A 21,731-nucleotide genomic window follows, 5' to 3' on the forward strand; every position below is an offset into this window, starting at 1 on the left:
ACTTTGCTGATATACAGCCAGACTTGATCACCAACTTGGAAACTATGCTCCATCCGATGCTTGTCATGCCTTGCCTTGTACTTGGCTTGGCTCTTTTCCAGTTGTTCCTATACTACCTGGTGAATCTCTTAGGTTTGTTCGAAAAACTTGGTTTCCTTGTCCACATCAATGTGTCCATCGACCACTATGTCTTTACCAAAGACAAAATCCAAGGGAGACCTTGGTGTGAAACCAAAACAGGTCTCAAAAGGAGATCTCTGTGTAGAAAAATGTTTAGCTCGGTTGTAAGCATGTTGCACATCACATAAATGTTCATCCCAAAGCTTAGGATGCTTGCTGCAATAACCTCTGAGCAACTGGATCACTATTCTGTTGACAACTTCTATTTGGCCATCTGTTTGCGGATGAAAAGTTGTGCTCTTCTTCAGTCTAGTGTCCATCAATTCTCACAGACTTGACCAAAATTTCCAAACAAATCGAGTATCTCGGTTAGATATAATGGAAGTGGGTAATTCAAAATGAACCCATACATGCTGAAAGAACAACTTTGTAGTTTGTTCAGTTGTAATCTATTTGTTATAAGGTATTATAATACAGATTTTTTTGAACCTATCCACAACAACATATAAATAGTCATGACCTTTCCTAGATATAGGAAATCCTCCAACAAAGTCCATGGAAACACTTTCCCAAGGATGAGAAGGAACTGGTAGTGGATTGTACAAGCCTAGTTTTCTATTGTTGGGCTTGCTTTTAGCACACATGGTACACCCTCTTACATATCTAGAAACTGTCTCATTCATTTTTGGCCAATAACAAAATCTTTGCAGCTGTACAACTGTTTTACTTACACCAAAGTGACCTGATATTAGAGAAGTGTGTGCCTCTTGAATTATCTTTACTCTTTCAGTTTGAGGAATGCATAACTTTCCCAAATGATACAAGAGTTGGTCCTTATCATGATAATCCAATTCTTCTACCTATTTTCCACGACTTAAAGTTGCACATACATCTTTAAAATATATGTCTTGAGCATACTGTTCAATGTAGGTTTCATGCAATACTGAGTTATTCTGAAGTATAGTGGATGCATGTTTTATTGGTTTGGACAACATATCTACAACTTTATTGTGTATGCCCTTTTTATATCTGATGACAAGATGAACCTGTTGTAGAAACCCCATCCACCTATAGTGTCTTGATTTTTACAACTTAGTTTGTGAGTGCAAATATTGAAGTGGTTGATGGTCAGTATGTATAACTCTCTCTTTTCCCATTAAATAATGTTTCCACTTTTTCGCACTTTGTACTAATGCATACAATTCTTTATCATATGTGGGTTGATTAACTACTATAGAATTAAATGTCTCAGAATGACAACATATGGGTTTCCCATGCTGCATCAACACTGCTCCCATGGCATAGTCACTCGCATCCATTTCGATCTCAAATGGTCTTTGAAGATCAGGTAGTGTTATACTGGTGCTATACTAATCTTTTTTTTCAAGGTGTCGAAGGCTTTCTGCTATTTGCCTCCCCATTGAAACACCTTGTTCAATCCTGTTAAAGCATGTGAGGGAGCTGCAATTAAGGAAAAGTTAGAAATAAACTTTCTCCAATATTGTGCTACTCCTAGGAAGCTTCTAACTTCCGTAGCAGATTTGGGTTTAGGCCAGTTTACAATGACCGCAACCTTAGAGGGATCTATCTTCAATTCGCCACCCCCTACAATATGACCCAAATAATTCAAAGATGTTTTGCCAAATTCACATTTTGAGAGCTTAACATAAAGATTTTTTTTTTTCAAAACATTTAGAGCCTACTTAACATGCTTTAAATGTTCTTCCCATGTTTTACTGAATATAAGAATGTCATCCAAATATACAATGACAAAATCATGAGGAAAAGGTCTGAGTACATCATTCATTACTCTCATGAAAGGCATAACCAACCACTCATACAATCCCTACTTTGTTTTGAAAGCAGTCTTCCATGCATCATGATCTACAACTCTGACCTGATGGTAGCCATTATGTAAGTCCAACTTGGAAAAATAAACAACTTCCTTTAATTGATCCAATAGATCATCTATGTGAGGAAGGGGATAATGATTTTTTATCGTTATCTTATTCAGTGCTCGGTAATCAATGAACATTCTCCATGAGCCATCTTTCTTTCTCACCAAGACAATTGGAGACCCACATGGTGATGTGTTAGGTATGATGAACCCCTTCTCGAGCAACTCCTATACCTGCTTCTTGATTTCTGCATTCTCTAAAGCGGAAAACATGTACATTCTCATGTTAGGCAATGGAGCATCTTGCTACAAATTAATATCATGTACTATTTCCTTTTTGGGTGGTAGACCTTTAGGTTCTTGAAACAGTGTGTCATATTCTAAAACAACTTTTTCTAAATCAGCTTGCTATTTAGCATCATAGCCCTCAAATACATTGGTTTTATCAGGTTTCTTTTCCTTTACAACCATTAGTAAAAATTCTTTGTATGAATTTACAATTCTTTTCATCTACTCTGAGTTTATGAGAGTATAATTATTCTTGAGTTTATGAGCTCTTACAATATATTCGATTCCATTTTTAATGAGTTGATACTTGTTGTCAGCTCTATAGAAAATAGCTTTTCTATCATACAAGTAAGGACTTCCTAATGCAATTCCACATATATCCAAGGGAACTATATCTAACTCAACCTCATCTACAAATGTTGACCCAAAAGAAAACCTAAGTTTATATTGTCTAGTCACTTGTAGCTATGATTTATCACATAAACAACCTAATGCATATGGCTTTTTGTGAGGTGTGGTTAGTAGTCCCAACTTCTTTAAAATTGCTTCAGAAATTAAATCTACTTATGAGCCACTATCAAACAAAGTATCAATCTTTTGATGCTTGGAAACAACTCTAATATGAAAAATCTCATGTCTTTTCCTCTCATTTTCTTCATTATCAGTAGATTGTGCAAAATTACTAGTAGATGCTTCAGAATTTTTACCTTTTATACCTGTGGCTGCGATTGTTGTTTCATCTCCTGAATGTGACCCCAAATCCTTTTGAATAGCTCCAACAGTCTTCTTCTTCTTGCGCTCGAACTTCTCGGGTCTCAGCTCCGGATGCAGGATCCAATAGTGATCATCATCATGCCTATCCTTCTTACGATGAGTGCATGAAGACTTGGTCTTTTGTACAGTATTGGCCTTCCTCTTTTTCCATTTTTGTTTTATTTTCTCCTTATTCTTGCTCGCAGTGGGTTTTGATAATCCCCCAACTTATGGGTTCACATTCTTTCCTCTAGCCTCTAGACGTGTAGCTTGAACAGATACCTCATCTATGCTAGTGGGATTGAACATGAGAATTGTGTGTCCTAAGTAGCTGTGTAGACCACCTATATACTTCAGTAGAGTTTGAGGTGAGTCTAAAGACATTCCTAGAATCAAAGCTCTTTTCCTAAATTCTTGAGTGTAATTATGTACACTTTGCCCTTTCAATTGGTGAAGAGTTTGGTAGCCCATCATGGCTTGCTGCATATAGGCTAGTGGATAGAATTTCTTTTTAATTGCAGAAACAAATTCACTCCAGACAGAAAGAATATTACCATGCTTCCTCATGTTAGCTTGTGTCTTGCCTTCCCACCATACCAAGGCAGTGCCTCTAAGGCATAGGCTAGCAAGCTGAATCTTACTACTGTCAGAATCAATGCTCTACACTCGGTAATAAACATCAATCTGTCTAATCCAATTATCCATCTTCTCTACATTCAACTCTCCATTATATATTGGTAAATAAAATTTAACATCTAATTTAACCAAGGATGTCTTCTTTTTGTTTTCAGGGATACTAGGAGGTGTGGGAAGTTTTTCTTCTTTCCCTTTGCCTCTAGAGTGGTCATGGAGGAGAGATTCTTCTACTCCTTTATCTCTTTTGGAGTTTGATGCATCTTCCTCTCTACCTTTCTTAAACTCTCTATACGTTTCCTCTACCGTGGCTCTCATGGTCATGAAACTATCCATGAACTGAGGGTCTGATTCTAAGGGACTTTCTTCTAACATTTTCCTCTTAGAGTGGACTCTTCCAATTTCAGGGTTAGCTTTAACCATCTCTCCTTCTCCTAATTTAAGCTTTGATCTAGTTAGCATTCAACAACAAAATCCAGCACAAGCTTGTCTAACCTTAGTAACCTAGAGCTCTCATACCACTTGATTTGGAATTTATCCAGGACAAAGAATTAAAGGTATTACAGACTCATGTGCATGGATGTGCCTATGTTACTTTATGCAATGGATCGATAAGATTGTGAAATACATAGACATTGAGGTAGTTAGAGAAAACACAACAGGCAAACATGTAAACACAACAAGTTTAATAAGGAGTTCACCCAATGCTCCTCGGCTACGTCTTCTAGTCCAGCCTTCAATGGTGGCCTCTCTATTATGTTTTCAAAGAAGATTTTCTTTACAACAATGAGCTCAATTTGAGTCTCACTCAACAGATATGAATCGTAGGATTTGAGTACACAGACTATCCTTACTCGTATGTGACCTATATTGGTCACAGCAGTATGAGCCCAATCTGAAACTCATACATGATAGGCCTATGCCGAGGAGCTCACTTGAACCTCTCAAGCTTTTTCTAGAGTGCATAGACTCTCTGACTCCCTCTGGCTCTGTCTGCCTCGATGCTGCCCTCTGGTCACCTCGGCTTCTTCTCTTTCCTCGGCTTCTTAACTAACTCTCTTTCCTGCTTTTCTGCCCACTCTGTCTCTATCAGTTCATGTCTTTAAATCCAATCTGCTTTCTGTCGGTTTGTTTCCGCTTCCCAGCATTCTGGTTTTCCTTCCTCTATCCATTCGAACTCCCCTATTTTGTATCATCATCATTGTATAACACTTCACAGGGAAGTGGCCACCTATTCTGCAACAAGTGAGTGTGTCAGGTTCCTTGGACACATTTGAACGGTCGTTATTTCTGTTTGCTCCAAGATTGCCTGCGAAATATGAATCCCTGCCAACGAATCATCTACATCGGACTTCAAATCCCATATAATCTTTCTTTATCATCTGTCAAGTCTGGTCATTCATCATGACGCGCCTCCACCATTTATCTGGACCCCCTAGATCCTATGATCATCGTGCATATCGGGCAGATAATTAGCTCGACAGTTACCCATCTGCTGTGAGCAGTTTTCTCTCTCTTCTATCAGACGTGTGTCACTCAGTGTGTGGCATGAGACGAGACTTAGCAAAAATTGCTTACCGCCTCGATGCCTTCCGATATCCTACCGGTTTTGTGGAATCCATGGAACCGAATTTATTACTTTTCCGCATTTCATAGCCATTTCAGGTTCAGAACTTTGATGCTTTCATTCACTGAGGGGGATGCCCTACGATACATGATTAGCGCTAAAGCTCTAATCACGTATCAGAAACCACCCCCGTTTCTTGAATTAGCCTCTGGTTTTGCCAATTTGTGCCAGCGCGCGTTACCATGGGCCAATGGTTTGCGCGCTCGACCGAGGGTCCTCATTGCTCTATGCTGATCACAATTGCAATTGTCATGAGGATTCCTTTTGACAGCTTGATCTTTCTAAGACTTGAATCTGTTTGGCATAATTTGAACGAGTTTATGAAAACTTAGAGAGTGTTTAGGATCTAATTCGGATCAAGTGGTAACAAATTTATCTTTGTGAACTCTTAGTAGATAGATCAACCCTAGATCTCTCCTTCTGTGTGTATTTCCCTCATTACTAGCTTGTTAGCCAACACATGGTTTAATCAATCCTCCTTCAACTCCCTAGAGTGAAAGAAAAAGATCCTTGTTTCCACATGTGTTCACTAACATCCTAGCCAAAAATAATTGATTCAATAGTGGATGAGAGAATGGAAGTCAACTTCCTTGTTGCCCCATGTGTTCGCTATCATCCTTGCCAAAAATAATTGATTCACTAGTGGATCCAACAATAAACATCACATTCCTCAATGCTGAAATATCATTTTCTCCCATGCTCTCCACCATGGGCTCTCGTTGCATAACAAAAAATGCAAGCCTCTCAATCTCATTCTAGCCTAGCATGGTTATTGATTGTGAGATCTCTCAATTGCAATTCACCATGGCATGAAATTCTTGGTAGACTTGTCATTCCACTACAACTTAGTGAACCCAATACCTCACTATCTTGCTTCAAACCACTTGGGCACTCCAAGATAATGGTCTGGCTTTGATGGCTTGGTTGGATTTTCCTCTCACTGCTTTTAACAATGGTGGGTCTTATCCTTTGATGCCATTTACTCTTATCTAGTGTGAGCAACGATCCCCTATCTCATTGGTAGGGAAAAAATAACTAAGTTATTGTCCTCCTCTTTTTAATTCTAGATCTTTCATGGACCTTTATCACATGTGGGACTTTGTAGATATAAGATTGTTCCATATTTTTCTAACTCACATCTATGGCTCTCCACATCATACCACTCTCTTTGGATAGTTTAGGGATTTGATAACAATTATCGAAATTAACTAGAGAGACATATACTTACTAAGGGAATAAGTATTACACACTAAAGACAATCATAAAACATAAACAAAATGCACATTATGTTTACTCTTGAAAACTACAATTCCATGGAAAAAAGGAGATATTAGAATTCAATTACATTTGTTAGTCAAAACCAATCGAAGCCTCCGAAACTCACTTCCGTTGGTCCATTACAATAAAGTTTTCCCCATCTTTTTAAAGGCTTCAAACAATGTGCCCAAAACCACTACCATTTGACCAAGTCAACTTTGACTCTTTCTCCTAATTAACATTACCCCACAATAATTGCTACAAAATTTATGATAACATACCATAAGCTAGTTGTGAAAAAATAATAGAATAATAATAAATAAAAAAGCCAAAAAAAGTTACATAATAAAAAAATAACAATATATCTATTAAAAAAGTTGCAAAATTCTTATTACACACTAAAAAAATATTACAATCTTTCCAATAACTATTAAAAAATACATCACACACTTCTCAAGGTTACTATCTATTAAAAAAGTTGCAAAATTCTTATTACACACTAAAAAAATATTACAATCTTCCCACAATAACAATTAAAAAATACATCACACACTTCTCAAGATTACATAAATATATAATTACCTTGCACACAACTCACCCCATGACATATTTTTATGAACCACCAATTTTTCCCAAATATAATGACCCAACAACTTTTTTCCAAATACCATGACGCAACAAATTTATGCTTAAGCAAGCAAATTTGATTTTTTTGGGTAAAATTTAAATTTCTTTTAATTGTTTTTATAAATCCAACCTTTTCTTGGAAAAAAAGATAGCTCATATCCCTTCGAGAAGAATTAAAAGTTAAACATGAATTTACAATTAGTATATATGAAGGAAGAACATCGATTTGCTAATAGTGAAATAATATTGTTTATCTATTCAATAATAATGATAGAAATTATATGATTGCATGCTTTCATCTTCATTAGGTTTTGTACTGTGAGTGTTACTTCTACCCACTTCTATACGATGTGGACTATTAAGTTTCTAATCAATTATAGAGTAACATGAATTCAAATATCTATAACAATAATAGTTTGTCATTATCAAAAATCTAATTATCTACTTGTATTATTATATGATGTTAAATTGGTTACAACTAGTTGATAAATCAATGGGTAGATATAAACAGTGCGTAAATCAATTGATAAATATAAATAGCCATCGATTCATAATAAAAAACACCTTTAAGCTTTGAGCTATCACAATATCTTTTAATTACGCCTAAAGCGTTTATATTGTGAAGAAAGTCTTCACAAGATTCGTCTGCTCAATAGTGAAAAGCTGACCTCTGTTATTTGTTCCATTCTGATGTTCAGTTTGCCATTTTCCCTGGACAGTTTTCTTTCTTTTCGTGCATTGACAACATACGCCATGACGTTATCACCTTCTGTGTTCTTTGCTCCTCTACCAACCAAAGGCCTACGTGTGCCCCACTTCTGTATCCACCACCTTCTATCTATAGCCCATTCTGATATTATCCGATCTAATTTTCGTAGGTATTACCACATTTAATTAGATCTGAATTTTCCTATGCTCTCCAAAAATTTGCAATGTGGCTGACACTATTACAAATCTTAGATGGTGGAAGTACTAAATCATGGATGTGGCGATATCAATAGACACAGCTTCAAAGCGTCTGATGAGTCACATCGACCCGTGTTGTGTTATCAGTACGAACATTATTAAAGCATCTGATGAGACACATCGAGCCATGCTCTGGTATAGAGGGTAGTGCCTGTAGGGATATGCATCAGTAGGACCCCATTATTAGGTACCGGGCAGATCGTTTCTGCAAAGTAGAGCAAAACAGTATGCTGAACTACCTTTCGAGACAATGCATTATCAAGTGCATTTCCGGCTGTCAGACATTGATTGTGACTCTTGTGGTATATGTGATTATCGACAACTTACACTCTCCCAATCCAATCCAGTCGATATATTAAACTTTTCCAATGATTTCACTTTGGTGCTCACTACGTTAGTAGCTGATATTTCAACATAGTATGAGATATGTAATGTTCTCATAGTAATGTTTTCCAAGTTTAATATAGAGTTTGCATGACATTAGAAGGGCAAATTTCTTAAGAAGTTGTATTTCTAAAAATTTGATGGCCTGTACTTTTCATACATCGACAGTTAAAATATTCATAATAATAATACTTATATTATATTTAAAATTCATTTCTTTAAGAAATTTTTAATTTTTAATTTTATTAAAACTAACTCATGTGGTATTAATTCTTTCAGAGATGGAAGTCCCTCATGGGCCTGCTAACTCTGGTTCAGTCAATGATACCCTGTTTTTCCTTTTGACTAAATACTCCAGATATTCCACAATGTTAAAGTTATTTATCATGACACCAAGATTCTGTAGACACAGATTGCGCATTTCAGCCTAAGGTTCCACAATCAAATAACCAAATAATGCAATTATTGTGTGCACGATATTATTATATTTTGTATGGCAAGATATCAAGTTATTCATATCCGTATGAGAGATGATTGTTGTTATTTAAACCGTAATATGCTTACTTGTGTAACGTAGTAATAATATCTCTCCAGTCCCAGTTTCTTTTATGAATATTTAAAGACACCAAAAGCGAAAATAATTGGAATCTATATTAGAATTAGGATTGAGGAATTTACTTTTTATATTAAAAGGATGGTTCAGATTTCCTTATATTTAAGGAAATCTGATATATATAAGCATGAAGGGATGAGATAAATTGGAATCTATATTAGAATTAGGGCTGAGGAATTTATTTTTTATATTAAAAGGATGGTTCAGATTTCCTTATATATAACGAAATCTGATATATATAAGCATGAAGGGATGATATTTAACATGTTGCGCTTTACAATTTTATTTCATAATTTTTACATATTTAGTAATGTGGTTGGTGTGGGTTTATCCGTGTTGCGTAGTCTATCTCCTTAATTTCCTCCACTTAAATGGCCTGTGCTCTGCTTATCGTTCGGTTTGTAACATCAAAACAGAGATTGGTAATGGAAGATCTGAGTTCATATCTGTAAAGTGGAAGCTGGTCATATATCATATATGGGAGCTACATGATTTGTCATACTCAGTAATTCAGATAAGTTCTGTGCCAATTTCGGTTCCCCATGGGAAGGATAATTAATGAAGGTAAGATTTCGAAATTAGAATAGACTTTCTAATTAAATGTTGATGAATTTTAATTGCGCTACTAAATTTATTTTCAGAATTGTTAACACTTTTTATATGTTCTGAGCCCTGGACGTTCGTCGTGGAAGTATTTGTAATTTTTCTTATACCAAATAAGAGAACTTGCTGGAAGCATTTAGAGCAAAAATGTGAGCAAACAGCGTCTTCTTTGTAGAAGTTTAAATTTTTTTTTAGTCTTTGCGGAAGGAAGAGCTTGTTGTGAGAAAAGTGGATTACTCAGATTTTCATTTTTTCTTATTTGAAAATATTTGATGGCATAGATCTAGATTTTTCAATTTTTTTTTAGCATGTGTGAAGCCATTGGTTTAATGGTAAATCAATGCGATTGTTATGGATAGGTTGCAAGTTTGATTTCGTAGAGTTTGTTGAAATGTCGCTAAAGGCTCAAATGCTACATCTCTTCTCAAGAAAGATCTGGACTTTTCACTATAAAGTTTTGTTGGTTCTGGATACATATAGTATATGTGGTTTCCACAATCTAAAATATGTTATAGTTTTTCATCCTTCCTTTGAGACAGATTTTAACTTCTCAACCATTTACATATATATATATATATATATAATTCTGAAAAAAATCTATACTTTTCATTATAAAGCTTTATTTGTTCTGGATACATATATGTGGTTTTCACAGACTAATATATATTCTAGCTTTTCGTCATTCCTTTGACACGACTAGCAAGTTTTTCCATGTCTGCGAATGCATTCACATCAAGCAAACTATAATATATTATGCCCTTTCATCATTCCTTTGACACAGATTTTAACCATTTAAAAAAGTATAACGACCAGCAAATTTTTTTTCATGCCTACAAATGCATTCACATCAAACAAATTTAGGTAAAAATTTAGTTGTATATTTTTTTTAGACCTGAACCACCAAATTTGAGAATCAAATAAAAATTCTGTATTAAAATTAGTGTTAAATCAATAAACCTTTGCATTAGAAACTTTCAAATAATATTTCAAAATTAACCTAATATTATCTATTAAAAAATGTTACAACTAACATATATTTAAAAGTGACAGAGGGATTTAAATGAAAGGTGCAAACCTCAATCAATTTCTTTTTACTTCTTTAATTTCTTCTTATATGGTTTACGGTTTGTAGGCCTGGAATTTCACATGTATAGTTTAGTCACATAATGATTCCTTGTTCAATATGATGCTTTCTTTGTTAAATATGATTAAAATTTTAGGTTGATAAAAATGTTAAAAACTAGTATTAGAAAGACAAAATTTGTGAAATTTAAAAATCAATTTGATTTACAATTTCAATCTTAATTTTGTATTAATTATTACAATTTACATATAAAATTTATATTTATTTATAATTTTTTAATGAATTATATTTTTATGGTGCTGAAAAGTTTATATATATTTAAATTATAATAATAAATAACTTGTTTTATTTATTTGTTTCTGGATAGACTGTGATAACCTGTGCCTTTAAGACATTCTTAGATGTTAAGTCCTTCAATCAACTTCTTATTAGGGTGTTATTCTTGTACATGATTATGATGTAGCCTCACAAACTAAATTAATTATTCTATTACCTCTATAATTGTTTATATTAATATTTCATTTTAATTTTTTAATATTGTTTGTTAATATTATCTTAACTTTAATATTAACCATTTAACTAATATTATATTAATGTTAATAACATTTAATTTATATTAGGCTTTTCTAATAATATTAATTTTTATTAGGTTTTTTAATAATATAATAATATTATGTTTCCTAAAATTAGTTTTAGGATATTAGGTTTAAGTAACATTAATATTGTTAATATAAATATTATTTTCACTATAGTCTTTTCATAATATTAATTTTACTCGGGTATGTGGGTGGTAGCAAGTTGCATAGGGATGGTCCTTATTATTAATGTGATAAAGGGCATGACTTCATGGTGGCTTCACTGGAGCCCTTGCACACTTAGCAGTATGGAGTGGTGGCATAGTTTATACTTATCATTTATGGCATAGAGAAAGGTGGGAGGACCTCTTATGCTGGGGTTTTATAATGGAAATATTTAAACTTTACACCACAGTTTTCATGTTATTAGAGAGGATAAGGCTACACGTATGTTGGAAGGAAGTTTGAATGTGAAAGAGCTAGAGGCCATCTGCCACCCTTATGTAGTGGTAGCTTTCTCTCAATGGTCTATCTTAGGGGTATATTTCTTTTCTAGGATTTTCTTGTTTCATCTCCCTTATTTGTTCAACCTCTCAAGGGGTATATTTCTTTTCTAGGCTTTTCTTGTTCCATTTCCATTATTTGTTCAACCTCTGTGTTCACCAGAGAAGTGGTTATATTTCAATGTGTGTAGTGAGGAGGAAGCTTACCCTTATTTGTTGGAAGGAAAAAGGGTTTTTTTTAATGATGGATTGTCTTAATACTACAATATTGTTTCTTTTTATTATGGAAGCTTGTTATCTTATATCGGGATGTATTGGGACTTTCTAGTATGGTATATAGTTTATATCTCATGCATGAGGGTGTGTGTTTAATACTTTGAAAGCTGGCTAGTTTTTTTGGTCAATAAGTATTGGGATCTCTAGGATATGGTTTTTCTTAGTTTGCCTCTTTATCTTATCCTAAGATGACTTGGTGATCCTTGGGAGGTTTTCTTTGGAATCTTGGGCTAGATCCAAAGCATTTTCTAAGACAATTTCACCCTAGACAACCCATGTTCTCAATGTTATGTGCATATATGTCATGGTATCCTTAGAGGTTTATTTGTCACCAATAGTGAGCTTGAGGTTATAACACTATGTTCCGAGACCTGTCATTCTCATGATCCTAATTTAAATAGTCACATGGCTTGTCTCTCTTCTCTCAAAGGCTTTCATGCACTTGGAGGTTGTGTATGTGGTAGGAAGGTCGAGCCTAATGTAGTCAACCCCAACCTCTGCCAGGGATGAGTAAAGGTCCCAAAACCACCTCATGACTCATCTAAAGAATTTCAAATTGGTACTCCATCTCAAGTTACCTAGTTAATTTCGGGTTGGGAAGCTAACTAGAACGATGATGAAGCATACATAGATATTGATTTGGGTGGCAATTGATTTGGTGGGTGACCCATGTCATTTCAGAGGCACGTCTTCAAAGTATAAACATAGTCTATCTATATTGGTTAATGAAGAATCTAGTAGTGAAAGCCTTGGCTAAACCTTGTGTTGATTCTTCTAGGACTAATCATGGACTTTCAGAAGTTCACAAGGAATTTCAATTGATTCAATTCTAGCTCCATCAATAGAATGGTCTTCTAAGTCTTATTGAGAGACATATTTCATGCCTCTCTCAAATAGAACTACCTAGTTCGAGAATGAAGGATCCAACTCCAATGGATTCTTGTGATTATTAGCAGCATGTTTGGATTAGTATTGACTTTTAATTTTTTCATATGAAGTATTTTCACACTATGCTTTATGGTTTTAGTTATTTACAATGTAGAATATTTAAAGATACTCAAACATATTTAGCTTTCTTAGAGAGTCTTAAACTTTTATGTTTTTAGATGGCCTATAAAGCACTTAAGTGGCCAACACTTAGGGCCACCTAACCACTTGAATTTTTAACTTGTATCTTTTTGAAGAAAATGAATCAAATGATCCTCCTAATCTTACCAAAAAAATTAATATTAGCTTTACAATATTAGGTTTAAATAACATGAATATTGTTAATATAAATATTATTAACACTATAGGATTATCCACATATACCAACCAGAATGTGGTTGTGCACTTGATTGATACAAACCTATTCCAACCACATTTAATAATCTCATCATGCTAGTAATACTTATAGTTACATAAATATGTCTTTAACAATTTTCCTAGACATGTTTTATAATTTTTTAGATTTTAATTTTTTAGTATCGTGTATATGACATTGATTACATATATCTTTGAAAAAATATTTTATTTTAAGTTAGTGTATTTATTAATTAAATTTAAATGTGAAGTTATGAAATATCATACTTATAAATATGAATTATTATTCTTTGTTTTTTTTAATATGATATGCATATGATAAATTATTTTGTTAAATAAATTGTTTATAATTTTATTAATGAAAATAAAATTTCAATATAATAAATTGTATTTGGTGGAGGTATTATTTTTATTACTTTTTTAAGTAAGTGAATATTATGTATCATTAAAATATTAAATAAAAATATTATATAACATGTCAAAAAAAATTCATATGTATGGATTATATGTATTAATGTGAGGGTTTAGGGGAATTAAAAGTAAGAATATTTATGTATGAAAAGATGTTAAATTTATAATATAAATAACATTATAAACAATAATAATAGTTGAAATGTAGTATAGTGGTTGCTTCTAATTAAATCATTTGGCACAAAACTCTCTTCACAATGATATTTCTGTTCATATGTATGGATTATATGTATTAATGTGAGGGTTTAGGGGAATTAAAAGTAAGAATATTTATGTATGAAAAAATGTGAAATTTATAATATAAATAACATTATAAACAATAATAATAGTTGAAATGTAGTATAGTGATTGCCTCTAATTAAATCATTTGGCACAAAACTCTCTTCACAATGAAATTTCTGCTCATAGTAAAATCTCTCCACACAAGTTTCAACTATACTGCTGAATGAAAATATATATATATATATTAAACCTTAGTTTATGCATAAGGACTTGAATTTTAATATCTTTTAAATTATTATTAGCTTTATTATGCACAATTATCTATGTGCAATTAATTGATTACTTTACATAATAAAAATTCTGAGTCCACACATTGAAAGCTCTCAAAGCTCTCAACACTAGCTTCAATGATAGTATTGAATAAATTATATATATATATATATATTGATGCATAACTACTCTTTAAATTATTATTAATTTTTATTGTGCATAATTACTTATGTGTTGAGACTTGTGAGAATGAACACAATGATACAACAAAGTTCACTTAAGTTCATTGTGCAGAGCACTCTACATTGAGCTAGATATGAGTAGGAACTAATATTTAATTAATTAGACACTAATAATACATTGAAGTTCCAGAGTCATATGTAAGTAGCAACTAACAATTAATTAATCAGGGTGTAATAATACATTGCCATTTCAAAATTTGTATAATTGCAAGATACATTTAAAAATAAAATAAAATGTTGTGTGTAAGATGGAGATCAAACTCACAGATTTCTCTGGGCTTTTGAGAACTTAGCATCACCAAATTTGGTCCACAACCATGGAATAACTGTATTTAGATACACACAAGCTTTCTTCTAAATATTTTATCATTTTTACATGGATATATTGGTTTGTTACCTTCAAATGTTCTGAATTCACGAACAATTGAAGCATGTGGATGTTAGAATTAATGGAGAAAGTTACAGTTAATTGTTTAAGGATAGGATTGAGACTCTAAATAGATCCTACTATCTAGGGAGTGGTTGAAACCAACCTGTTAATGTGAAAGCCTATATGTAATAGGTTGTTCTCCAGATTGAACATAGAGTGCGTATGAGTGTTTGTAAACTCTCCACATATCTCACCTAGAGAGCCATTTAGATAATAAACTCAGTTTTTATCATGGTATCAGAGCTTCAGGGTTGTCAATAGTGTAAGCTGAGTGGAGAGCACGACTAAGGCTAAATCATCACAAGTGTTAGGTGCATAATCGCGCAGATCCCACTGTTACACTTCCACGAGTTTTAACTTTATTGATCAATCGCAAATAGCTGGTGTACAGTCGCAAAGACCTTCACGAGTCCACGGTGGTAAATTGTGCCGATTGTTTTTTTGTCATGGTGAGAGTGTGACTGTTTTAAGCTGTGTGACCGTTAGGGAGAACTGTTAACCTGAGATGAAGGATGCATGGTTTGGAAAGCTTCCTCCATGAAAAAAAAGAGCCGTGGAAGAGGCCGAAGACACGGGAAGCGCTCTGTCCAGAAGGAACTTTGTTCGTACCAAAGACCAAATCCATGTGGTCTGTAGCATGTCAGTGTGACCAAGATCCACTGACCTACGAGAGAATAAGGAAACAATGGTTGCTATAGTGTGGATATGGAGGAGGGTTGATTCACTGTGATGACCAATTCTGCGCATTATGTGTGGAGACCCACTGAATTCTAGCGAAGGAAAGATGCTTGATAGTTGAACAGAGAGATGACATGTGTATTAATGGCGTGGAGATCATTGGCTGATCTTGTGCAGTGGAGGCATGGTGTGGTTGTTGGGATCTACCCGGTGGTGTTCTGTCATATTTGTGGTGATAGTTGCGCATTGCTACTACTGTTTCCAAAGTTGCTGTGTGGGGGTTGCCACTGGAGTGAGGGTGCCTGCGCACAGTGGTTGCTGAGATCTGCTGCACATAATTTCTACTAAATCACTAACACGAATTTTCGAAAAATCGTTGTGTATTCCCATCAAGCCCTATGCGTTCTACGTGGGAGATTAGTTTGATGAACTTTCCCTGCCTTCTGCCAAGCCTGATTGCTAAAAGAATAGAGCATAAAACCCATCTCAGTGTTGGGCATGAATAGAATAAGACACGGTTTCCCACTACCTGATTCAGCCCATAGACGACTGGTATGCTTGCATGACCGGTATTGCTGTCACAGTCATCTAGTAGATTTGTTCTGGAAATTTAATTGTTTGAGAAACTAAAGTTGCAGGTTGTAGACATCTGATAATCAATTGGGATCCGAAACCAATTGGGTAAATTTCTGTCTAAATTTTTATATTCCATAATGAAAATGTGAAATTTCTTGCTGATTTGAACCCATCTTTAGAAATATATGTTATAAGAAAATACAAATTACATACATCACGATTAGATATTGATAGTGTTTCCAGCTTGTGAGAAGTCGTTTTTTTGCTCATCGCCAGAGCCGAGGACACTAAAACCTATGTGGCACATTAGCCACAATCTATAAGGCTCTACAGTTGAAGAGTTGCCAAAGGGAGAAGTTTCCCGCCTGCGTGGTAACGGAGTTGTTGGAGCTCGAGGACCGTGTGGAGTCGAAAAGAAATCTTGAAGCGTGACAAGCTAGACTTTAACAACATGTCTATATTTTTTGATACTTTTTATTCTGATGATGATGATCTTCTCATGTGGGCATTTGGAATTAGCATGGGTAGTATATTCGAGTCAGAAGAAATTTCAGAGAAAAGAATGTGGTTTTGTTGATAACCACGAGAATCAAGAGGTACAGTCTATTGTGCAACATCCTAAGATTGAAGACACACAAGTTGATCTTCAGGAAGGGTATGAAGAGGAATAAAGTGTTGAAGATCAATTGGATGAGCCACGTGAAGCTGATTGCAAAGACGTGGTAGAGGAAGACAAAGCTAGAGATAACGTTCAAATGGTTGACACCGGGAATAGTGAGAGGGAAAATTCTCTTATCCAGCCTGTCATAATCTTGAGAAGGGCGATAATAAGAGTTCAAGATTTCCATCACTAGGGAAGTAATGATGTGAAGATACATCACTACCTCATGGCAAAGAAAGTGAATATGAAACTTCATCCACAAATGAACATGTATGGGCTCTACTGCAAGAAGACAAAATTGAAAGCTCTGTCTTTTACCATTGTAAGCCTAGCTGAGATTGAGACCAGCAGGCGTATGTTATTGTTCAGTACCCTTTCTCCATTAAGGGGGAGTGTTAGAATTAATGGAGAAAGTTACAGTTAGTTTTTTAAGGATAGGTTTGAGACTCTAAGATTAGGTCTTAGATCCTGCTCTCTAGGGAGTGGTTGATACCACCATGTTAGTGTGAAAGCCTATATGTACTAGGTTGTTCTCTAGATTGAACATAGAGTGTGTATGACTGTTTTTACACTCTCCAGGTATGTCACCTAGAGATCCATTTAAATAATAAACTCGGTTTTTATCAGTGGAGTCTAGTCAGTACTAGTCATTTATGTAGCAGATGTTTCAATACATACATAATCTATATTGCTTAATCAATGGAAATTAAAGTGAGGCATGATCTTGATTTTATTTTCTTGAGTTAGTTAATTGCAAAATGCTTGATATCATAAGTGAAAACTAAGACTTTGGTTCCCTAGCTTTAGGGTTCTATGTGTTTTGAAGGAATCTAGGATGTCAAAAAACACTTCAAAACATGCTAACGGGTAGAGCCATGTGTTGCTTGTTTCAAATTAAGCTCAATTGTTACAACGAGAGAAATAGTTTGGATTTGAGATCTATGAGAAATGAAATGATCTATAGTGCCTAGTGAACTATAGATATACACAATAATTGAGCCTTCGAAAGAGATAGAGGTTGTGCAATCCTCTTCAAGTAAATTATATGTATTAGAGTGAATTTTGTAAATATTTGTGAAAGTGATCTAGTCCTCGATTCACTGTACTTCACCATTAGGGAAGAGATATGTTGTAGGTTGAACAATTACATGATATTAGAAATTTTTGGTAATTGGAGTGTAATCTAGTCTAGTATTCTAAAATCATCTAGGTTTTAAAATTGTCTAATGAAATCATGTGGATCAAGTATATCTCCCAAAAATAAACATAAACATAAAAATCTACAACGAACATAAACATAAACATCTACAATGGTCTCGTATGTGCATCTTTGTGCTAAATGTAGTGTTAAAGTGTAAAATATCATGGAGGTTAGTGGCGAAGTAAATAATAAATAGTTATGTGAAATTTCAAGACAGAATAAACTCCTAGTGGGGAAGAGAAAATAGAAATGCAGGGAACTCCATTTGAAATCTAAGGAGGGAAAGGGGGAGTAAGAAACCTCTTCCCTTAAGTTTCTATTTTTCTGGGACAAAATTTTGTGGGGGGGAAGGCTAATTTATTTTTTGTAAATGATCTATAGGGTTTCAAAATATAGTAGTTGGTTTCTCTTTCTCCAAGAGCCCACTCATGATCCCATTTTTCTAACTCAATGTAGGTAGAAGGATATGTGAGTTTATTATTTCATGTACAACTTCCTAATAATAAGTTCCATCATTTACTCTCAGTCGAGATATGCTATGTCGAGCACTCCCCCTTTAGAACTCACCATATCAAGTTGTCGCATTCTCCCACCAGCTAGTGAGAGATTCCCACACATATGACATTAGTAGAGGTGCGAAGGAATATCATACTAATTTTTGGACCAAGTTATTCCCACTATATTTCTTCTCTTGCATGGATGGTATTCCATTCCTTGGTAGTGATAGGTGTATCCCTTGCTTGATAGCATTCACATTAGTGGTGGCTATAAAACATCCACTTACACCTACCCGCATCGCATATATGTTGAATGACCTACCCTAAGTGTCGTCGTTGCATGCCTAACCACTTTGTGACTCACCTCCACTTCGTAGGAATTTATGCGGTAAGTTCCTTAGATCGAACACCAAAGGAAACTACTCACAAGCAGATCACACATTAGTACACGAGTATACTTGATGTGTTATAAACTTGAAACATGGAAACAATCCATGGTGTTAACCAACACGACCACTTCAGGCAATTTATTAATGTAAAATAAAGAAAATTTACATAAGCTTCTCTCATCAACAATCACCTAAAAAATGACCCTCCATGCCCTTTAAATAGAGATGATGGACTAATCGGGTGTTAAGCCATGGATCAAGTGTCAGTAGTACTTAGGAGATAATGAACCATCGAATCACTTCATGTCTAGAACATATTGTGATCTTTAGATTGTAAGTTATAGAAAATAAATACTAAAGAAACACACTTTACCTAAGTATACACTAGACCAAGTTATACTTAATTATTTTGTGTGTGTCAGAATATCCTAACATCCCCCCTTAAGGAAAACTTGGGATAGGATTGAAGGATGTACAAAGATGACACAATAGGAGAAAGAAGGAGGAATTAGATCCTATCCCCCCTTACTGAAATCCTTCCGAACTCCAACCATAAATCGAAGTTTAGTAAACTTTGCCTCTGTGAGAGCCTTTGTAAAGATGTCTGCAAATTGATCATCGATTGAACAATAGTTCACTTCAAGAACATGGTCATAAATGAGTTTTTTATGAATTGAATGTGTAGTTCAATGTGTTTTTTGCGTTTGATGTTTGACTAGATCTTTGCATAGTTGAATGACACATTGATTATCACAGCAAAGTGTAGTCCGATGTTGCTACTGAAAACCAAACTTTGACAAGATCTGATGAAGCCACATGGCTTCCTTACAAGCTTCAAAAGCACCACGATAATCTTATTCTATTGAAGAAAGAGAAATGACACTTTGTTTGTTGCAATCCCATGTAATAGGTCTAAAACCAAAAGTGAATATATAGCTTGCAATAAACTTTTGATCATCAGGGTCACCAACCCAATCAGAATCCGTGAAACCAACCAATAAAGGAGATGTTTCTGCACTGCAATGAATCCCAAACTGAACTATAGCTCGAACATAATGACATATTATTTTGGTTCTTTTCCAACGATTTTCATGTGGGTTTTGCATAAACCGAGCAACCAGGCCAACAATGAAGTAAAGGTCACGATGGGTATGGGTAATATATAAAATTTTTACAACAAGCTAATGCTATAGGGTTGCATCAACTTCAAGTGAAGTACAAGTAACTGAAAGTTTGGCTCCACACTGAAAGGGAGAAGGGGTTGGCTTAGAGTCTTCCGTGTGAAAGTGGTGTAGAATATCACAGTCATACTTGGACTGGGAAATGGAAATACCTTCTTTGGATTGTAAGACTTGAAGGCCAAGAAAATAATGCAAGTGCCCTAAGTCTGTCATTTCAAAATCCTTTTTAAGGCTCGAATTCACATGGTTTATAAGGTTGGGATAATTACGAATAAGGAAAAGATCATCAACATAAAGAACAAGATTGATAAGAGACTTACCCACTTTCTTGGTGTAGACAATATTGTGAGCATGACACCTAGAAAACCCAGTATCTAAAAGAAATATATCCATTTTGGCATACTAGGCACGAGGGGCTTGCTTGAGAATATAAAGGAATTTCTTAAGCCAACATACAAGGGTGGAGTCTATTTGTATAAGGAGAGGAGGCTATTCCATATAGATTTCTTCGTGCAAGTCCCCATGCAAGAAAGTGGATTTAACATCCATGTGATGGACTTCCCAATTGAAAGAGGCAACAAGGGAAAGAACAAGGGACACAGAGTTCATTTTGGAAACATGGGAGGTGGTTTTAGTATATTCAACGCCTTCAACTTGTGAAAAACCCTTACCAACAAGATGAGCTTTATGTTTATCATCTTTCCCATCTCATCCAAACTTGGTTCTGTAAACCCATTTGCATCTAATAAGTTTTCGTCCCTTTGAAAGAGGAACAAGGTCCCATGTATCATTTTCCAATAATGAACGATATTATTCATTGATAGTTGCATCCCAATTCGGATGGCATGAAGCTTCTTCAAAGGTGTCAGGATCATAATTCACTGAAGCTTTAGATAGGAAAGAAGAGGCTCTATCTAAGTGAGAACATGTATGACGCTAATCTTTAGGATCAACTGCAAGAGCACCTGCTGCATCCCAAGTAGTGCGAACCCATTTTGGAAGATGAGGAGTTGAAGGAGGATCCTAAGAAGGAGGGGGAAGATTTTCACCCTCGTTGTCATCATTTGAAGAAGGAATATTTCTAGAAGTAGAAGGGATAGAGATAGGTTCCACATTGGCCAAACTAGGCTCGCAAGTTGATATATTTTCAACAAACTTTACATCTCTTCTGATGATAACATTTTTGGATTTATGTTGAAGAAGTCTATATCCTTTGACATCTTCAGAATATCCAACAAAAATACATTTTTCACTCTTAGGTTCTAAGGCTTTATGTTTCTCATCTAGAATATGGGCTCATGCTTCACTTTCAAAAACACGAAAGTGACTTACATCTGGTTTAATTGAGCTCCAAGCTTCTTCTGGAGTGATATTCTTTAAAACCTAGTAGGAGTGCGATTTACTA

This window comes from Pinus tabuliformis, chromosome Q, assembly GCF_031772625.1.
Source record: "Pinus tabuliformis cultivar Carrire ecotype Pingquan chromosome Q, CPIR1, whole genome shotgun sequence".
Lineage (NCBI taxonomy): Eukaryota > Viridiplantae > Streptophyta > Pinopsida > Pinales > Pinaceae > Pinus > Pinus tabuliformis.